General features: G+C 38.0%; 1 pseudogene; it reads right to left on the reverse strand.

Moving 5' to 3' along the window:
- Nucleotides 1–308: 308 nt before the first annotated feature.
- Nucleotides 309–1,074, reverse strand: LOC123000298 (beta-1,3-galactosyltransferase 6-like; annotated as a pseudogene).
- Nucleotides 1,075–7,150: the final 6,076 nt, after the last annotated feature.

The raw sequence follows: 7,150 nt of genomic DNA on the forward strand, positions 1-7,150 counted from the left end.
TTGGCCACTGGGGTGCACAGCCCTTGGTGCCCACTGGAGCTGGGACCTAGGCACTATCCACTACTACTTGGCATCTGCCTGAAAATCTCACTGGTCACTGAATAAACAAGGTCCTCTTAAGGACTGGACTAATTCTGGACAACTAGCCAGAACCTATCACATTGCTCGTACAAGGTCAGTGGGAGGCCGCCTTAGCGGCTGCTCCACAGGCCCACAAATGACTCTGGCTATGGTGGCCACCTCCCAAGGCATCCGTCCTGGTCTCCTTCCAGCACCATTGTGACATATGGCAGGTCAGTGGCTGCAGCTCAAGGGGTGCTCTCTTTCCTCTGACAGCATTGTGAGGGAGGTGGGGACCAGTCATAGATGTTGGAGAGCCACAGCTGCACCTCCTCCTTGTACAAGTAGCCTTCTTGCATCAGTGAGTGGTGCTTCTCCAGCATGTCCTCTAGGCTGTGCTTGTGTGTCACCAGGTACTGGTTGTTGCAGCCACAGTAATTGTACTTGGTGTTGAAGCCTGGGTTGTGCTCATGCTGTATGTCCACAGACACCAGCCAGGCACCCAGGAACACCTCGTCACTGTGTCATGTGCACAAGTGTGGCTGACGTGCAGTAGTGCATCAGGTTGGCCGAGGGCACATAGCCATCCCTCAGCGTGTAGGGTAGCTAGTAGTCGCAGAGCAGCCAGGTGGCCTCGCACTAGCACCACTGGGCTTGACATGGACTTGGCCTGAAAAGAAGCCTCAGTGGCTGCAATGCACAGGGTCACACATTGTGCACCTTGGCCAGCAGCTGTCCAACTGCACAAACAAGTCTGCATTGAGCACAACTTGAAGGCTGTGTGCTCGGCCATCATGGCCAGCACTTTGGCTGTGAGGTTCTCCTACACGTTGTGCATTGTGGGCAGCAGCAGCAGGTCACCATGCTGTGCCTGCTCATGCCCCAGGGCACACCCCTCCCTGGCACCCAGCTGCCTGTGCCCACCATGAATCATGCCTACACATCATCTGGGCTGCCTTGCCACGCCGCCACCAGCCGCGTGCCATGTGCCAGGCCACCCAGGCCTAGTGCCATCTGGTGCCACCACACAGGACAGCAGCTTCATGATACACATGTGGGAAGCACCTAAGTTCCTGAAGCCAGCGGGCAGGCCGTGACCACTGGTGGTGGAGGCAGAGGGCCAGGGAAAATCTAGTATTTAGGAACTCTAGAAATCAGCCCTACTCACCCTTCACCCCCATTTCCAAAAGCTTGTTATTTTGCTGTTTGATTACTTATTTTGATCAGTTCTGTACATTCCATATTCTTTGTTGTGTGGAGCCAACAAAATCTTTGGTAAGCTTCATAGTCAGCTAGCGATTGGTAGAAACTTTCTTAAATGCGATAAAGCAATAAATCTTCCACCATTTGCAAAGAGGCTCTGTGTATATATGTTGCAGTATGCCTTCAGTGCTCTAATAGTTTACAGTTCTTCCTTAGCTTTCATTTTCTGCTGGTGCAAGAATTCAGTTTCCATAGGGGAAAATTAGGGTCTTTTAAATTATCTTCCTGAGCATCCATCTATCCTTGCCCTCTAGATCTCTAGGCATAGGGTGTAGCCTTTCAGAGCTATTTGTGAACTTTTATTCCCTTGATTTTCCTATGTAATTTTCTTGGCCATCTTTTTTGCCCTAACTAGTTTTTCTGCCAGAGACAGCTGCAATTTTATACAATTGCTATTATTTGTTTTTGACTAACAACCAGATGTTTCCTCACTGTGTGAACTCTGAGTCAGCTCAAAGTCCTGTGAATGGGCATTTCCAGGAAGCTTCCAGTCAGGTCAAACTGTGGCAGTTCTGTGGCAGTGGGCTTTTTTGGAAACTTCCCAAACAATTGTCCCTTCCGTAGCTACTACACTGCTGGGGTTTTGTTTTGTTTTGTTTTTGTTACTCTTGCTCTTAGGCCTCTCATTTTCAAGACTACCACTGACCTGTGGAGGTGAATAGGAATAGAGCATCCTCAGAGCTCACAGTTCTCACTGAGATTTAATTGTTGTTCTTGAAGAAATGCTCTCCAGCTCGTTGCACCTTTGGGTAATTTCCAAAGTTTTGAAGAAGTTGATGTTGACCACTTTGCCAGTGTTCTCTCTGTGTCTGTCTGTCTCTCTCTCTGTCTCTCTCATAGAGGAGTGAATATAAGAAGTCCTTACTTGACCATTCCAGAAATGTTCTCTATGACACTTTTTAGTAACATGTTTAGAGTTTGAAAAAGTGAGGTGAAAATACTCTGTCAAAACAAGATTCTTGCCAGCTCCACAATCAGGTGAACCAATTATTTCAAATAAATCTCTTTCTCAGGAATTTAGTTTTGGAAGCAGGAGGTGAGGAAATGAGTCTTGTTTACAATAAACCTATGAAAATAATACATCATATATATCTGTCTACATATTTTTAACATGGGTTCCAAAGAAATTTAGTGAAAAAGCCATAGTTTTTCATCAAATAGGGCTGGAACACTGAATAGACAAATAGAAACAAAACTGGCACTTACCTAATACCTTACACAAAATGCTTATTTTACATAGACATCTATTTAAGAATTCTAAAACTATAAAATTGATAAAAGTTTACTTATGAGTAATTTTAGCAGTCTTGGGATAGGCAAAGGTTTTTTTATAAAATGTAAAAGGCTCGAGTCATTAAAATTGATAAATTAGAATCATCATAATTAAAATTTTCTGCTTCAGACACTCTGTGATGATTAAATTTCATGTGTCCAGTTTGGCTAAGCTATGGTGCCCAGTTGTTTGGCCAAACACTAATCCAGATGTTGCTGTGAAGATACTGTTTTAGATATGATTAACTTTTATAATCAGTTGGCTCTCAGTAAAGCAGATCATCTTCCATAATGTGGGTTAGCCACATCCAATCAATTGAAGGCCTTATGAACAAAATCAGGTTTCTCAAGAATGAATTCCACTTTCAGACTGGAACATAAAAAGTCTGAATTTCCGGTCTTTTGACCTCCAGTGGAGATTTTGTACTCAATACTGCAGTGTCAAATTCTACCTGAATTTCCTGCCTGCTGACCTCCCATATATATTTCAGACTTGCCAGCCCACACAATTATGTGAGACAATTTTTAAAACTCTCTACCCCCACCACATATACATGCACACACATACAGGTTTCTTTGGGGAACCCTATATACACCCTTAAGAAAATGAAAAGGAAAACTGGAGAGTAGAACAAAACGTTTTAAACATATTATACAAAGGACTTTTTTATTTATTTTTTTTAAAGATTTTATTTATTCATTTGACAAAGATAGAGACAGCCAGCGAGAGAGGGAACACAAGCAGGGGGAGTGGGAGAGGAAGAAGCAGGCTTCCAGCGGAGGAGCCCGATGTGGGGCTCGATCCCAGAATGCCGAGATCACGCCCTGAGCTGAAGGCAGACGCTTAACCACTGAGCCACCCAGGCGCCCCTACAAAGGACTTTTTTAATCCAGCACTATAAAGATTCATAAAGAAGGGGAGCAAAATTAAACACTTTGTAATGTGAGATAAACAAATGTCAATGGCAGAATCAAATTATACTCAGCGTTGTTTGTCATTAGGGGAGTGCATATTGAAATGTCAATATAATTGTACTACACACCAACTAGAATTACTAAAATTGATATAACTGATACAAATATTGCCAAATATGGCGTACTTGAAATTTTCATATGTTTCTGGTTAGTGTAAAATTTATCTCCACTGTCAAATATTGTTTGGCAGTTTTTTATAAATTCAAATTTACAATTACCATACAAGTCAGCTGGATATTTACCCAAAGTAAATGAAAACTATGTCCACAAAAACACTTGTATTGGAATTTCATAGCAGCTGTATTAATAATGACTATAAACTGGTAATAATACAAATATCTGTCAACAGGTAAATGGATGAACACATTGTGGTGTATCTGCACAATGGAATGCTAATAAAAAGAAACAAATTGCTGATATATGCAAAGATATAGATGAAATTTTAAAACAGTATTTGGCTAGACACAAAAGAGTATGTTAATATAATTCCACTAATATGAAATTTTAGAAAAGGCAAAAAACAAATTGTAATTTGTAATTATATAAGACAAATCCATCTTTGCCTGGATTTGGGTGTTAGGAGATTGACTACAAAGAGAATTTGGGGGAAATGATGGAATACTTTTACTTCCTAATTCAAGTAGTGTTTACACTACTGTATATAGTTTTCAAAAGTCATCTAACTCTGTACTTGCAATGAACTCATTTATTTTATGTGAGTTATACTTCAATAAGATTTATACTAAAAACATAAATATGTTAAAAGGCATCACAATTTATATATGTATTGGCAAATTTGGGAGCCAAACTTTAAAAAGAAGTAATACTCAAAGAAGCAATCCTGTCATTGGTGATGCTTTTCCCTCAAATTATAGCAATTGCCAATTCTGAAAGGAGATACTGAGAGGGTACAAAACCAAGCATCACTTTCTGGGGAGTCAATAGTAGTATACTGACAAATATTACAGTAATTGGACCTAGGAAAGAGGTGAGACCTTGGGAAATAAGCCCACACATTCAGCTGGGACTCTGAAAGGAGTGAGGCTTAGGTATATATAGAATTTCTCTTGAATAGTTTGAAGCCAAGCTTCAGATCATGTTATTCCTTAAATAAGTCATCCTGCTGTAAGATTTCTAGTTCCTTTAGTCTATCTTCCTAACAGAAGCATGAGCAAATCCTGTCTAGAGAAAGGTCACATCAGCCAGTCTCAAATTATATCTGCAATTTTTCACATTAAATCTCACATTAATATATCTGACAACCAAATGAGTATATGGGTGGTGGAGGGGAAGACCAAATACCAAGAAAATATTTTAGACAACCAAGAAATCCAAATAATGGAGTTAACAGACATGGACTTTAAACCGTACAAAAGGACAAATGGATGTGTTAGATAAAAACATGTAATAACTGAAAATAATAATCACTTAATAAAATGTAGAGGAAAAGAGAATAAGCAAACCGGAAGATTGGTCAGAAGAAAATATTGCAGTGATGTCACAGAGAAGCAAAAATGTGAATATTAGAAGAAGGACCATTAGAGATTTGTTGGTTATAGTGAAAAAAGACTAATTGGAGTGAAGAAGATGGTGGAGAGAGAATGGGGCTGAACAGTACTTGAAGAGCTGCTGGCTAAAGAATGTTAGAAGATTGAAAAAAGATCAATCTGCAAATTAAAAAAGTATATAAATTTACAAAGGTAAAAAGCAAAAATACATAGGTACATTATAGCAAAACTAATAAAAATTAATGACAAGGAGAATGTCTTCAAAGGACCCAAAGAAAAGAAAAATTGTGTTGAAAGGGGGAACAAAACATTTACAAGTGACTTGCTAACAGAAATGATGGAAATCAGAATGCAGTGGAATGACGTATTTAAAGAACTGAAAGCATATAATTGCCAACATAAACCTGTGTATCAAGTGAAACTATCAAAATTAAGTAAAAATGATGACATTCTCTCCTTTTTTTCTTTTCCCCCTTCCCATATGTTCATCTGTTTCTTTTCTTTAATTCCACGAGTGAGATCCTATGGTATTTGTCTTTCTCTGACTGACTTATTTCACTTAGCATAATACACTCTAGCTCCGTCCATGTCATTGCAAATGGCAAGATTTCATTCTTTTTGATTGCTGAGTGCTCTTAATGATGGAGAACAAACTGCCGGTGGATGGAGGGAGGTGGGTCAGGGATGGGCTAGATCAGTGATGTGTATTAAAGGATATTGTGAATCACTGAATTCTACTCCAGAAACTAATATTGCTCTGTATGTTCACTAACAAAGTTTAAATTTTAAAAAGTAAAATAAATAAATATTCTAAGTGAAAAAATAAATTTTTTAGACAAACAAAAAACGATGACATTTTTGGACCTGTAAAGCCAAGACATTTCACCATTAGGCCTTCAGTAAAGAAAATATTAAAGGAGGTTCTTTGTGTAAATTTAAGATTCCAGAGGCAGTATTAGAAATTAAAGAATAAACAGAAACAGAATGGATATGTAAATGGGTAATTCTAAATTACTGTTGATTGTATAAAATCATTATCATCATTATCATATCATCATCTGCCTAGGCCTAAATATATGCAGAAGTAAAATATATGAAAAAATACACATGAATCCGAAGAAAGATAAATGGAATAGAAATGTTTTAATTTCCTTTAATTGTCCAGGAAATGCACAGATTTTTATTTTAATAAGGGGTGCGTGCTGGAATGTCTGTATAACCCCTAAGACATTAGTATGCAAATGTGTAATTAAGAGATAATAAAAAGAAAAATGGACAATTGGAAGGTAATAGTGCAAGTGAGATAAATGTGAATATATCTATATTTCATAGATTTAAATCTGATGTATTAATAATTATAAATATTAACTATAAATTGTTTAAAAGGCAAACACTGCTACAACTCGATAACAGAATGACAGTGTGATGAAAATGGGCAGAGAACTTATTTATTTTTTTATTTATTGAAATATAATTCAATATAACATGGTGCCAGTTTAAAGTCTATGGTGTATTGATTAGATACATTTCTATATTAGCACTAGCTAATACTTCTGTCACATCACATAATTATAATTTCTTTATTGTAAAAACAATTAAAGTCTAATCTCTTAGCAACTTTGAAGTTTATAATACAGTATTGTTAACTATAATCACTATGCTGTACATTGTATCTCCAGAATGTGTTTATCTACTAGTTTCAAGTTTGTACCCTTAAATATCTTCCCAATTCTCCTACTTCTTAGTCCCTGGTAACCACTATTCTATCTCTGTTTTTACAAATTCAGCTTTTTAAGATTACACATATAAGTGATACCATGCAGTATTTCTCTTTCTCTCTCTGACTTACCTCACTTAGCATCATGCCTTCAGGGTCCCTCATGTTGTTTCAAATGACAGGATTTCCTTCTTTGTCCCTACTGAATAATATTCCATTGTATGGGTGTGTGTGTGTGTCTGTGCATTCACACACATCCACATCTTCTTCATCCGTTTTTCCATTGATGGACACTTAGGTTGTTTCCATATCTTGGCTGTAGTAAATAATGCTGCAGTGATATGGAATTGCAGAT

The sequence above is a fragment of the Ursus arctos genome, unplaced genomic scaffold (assembly GCF_023065955.2).
Source record: "Ursus arctos isolate Adak ecotype North America unplaced genomic scaffold, UrsArc2.0 scaffold_12, whole genome shotgun sequence".
NCBI lineage: Eukaryota > Metazoa > Chordata > Mammalia > Carnivora > Ursidae > Ursus > Ursus arctos.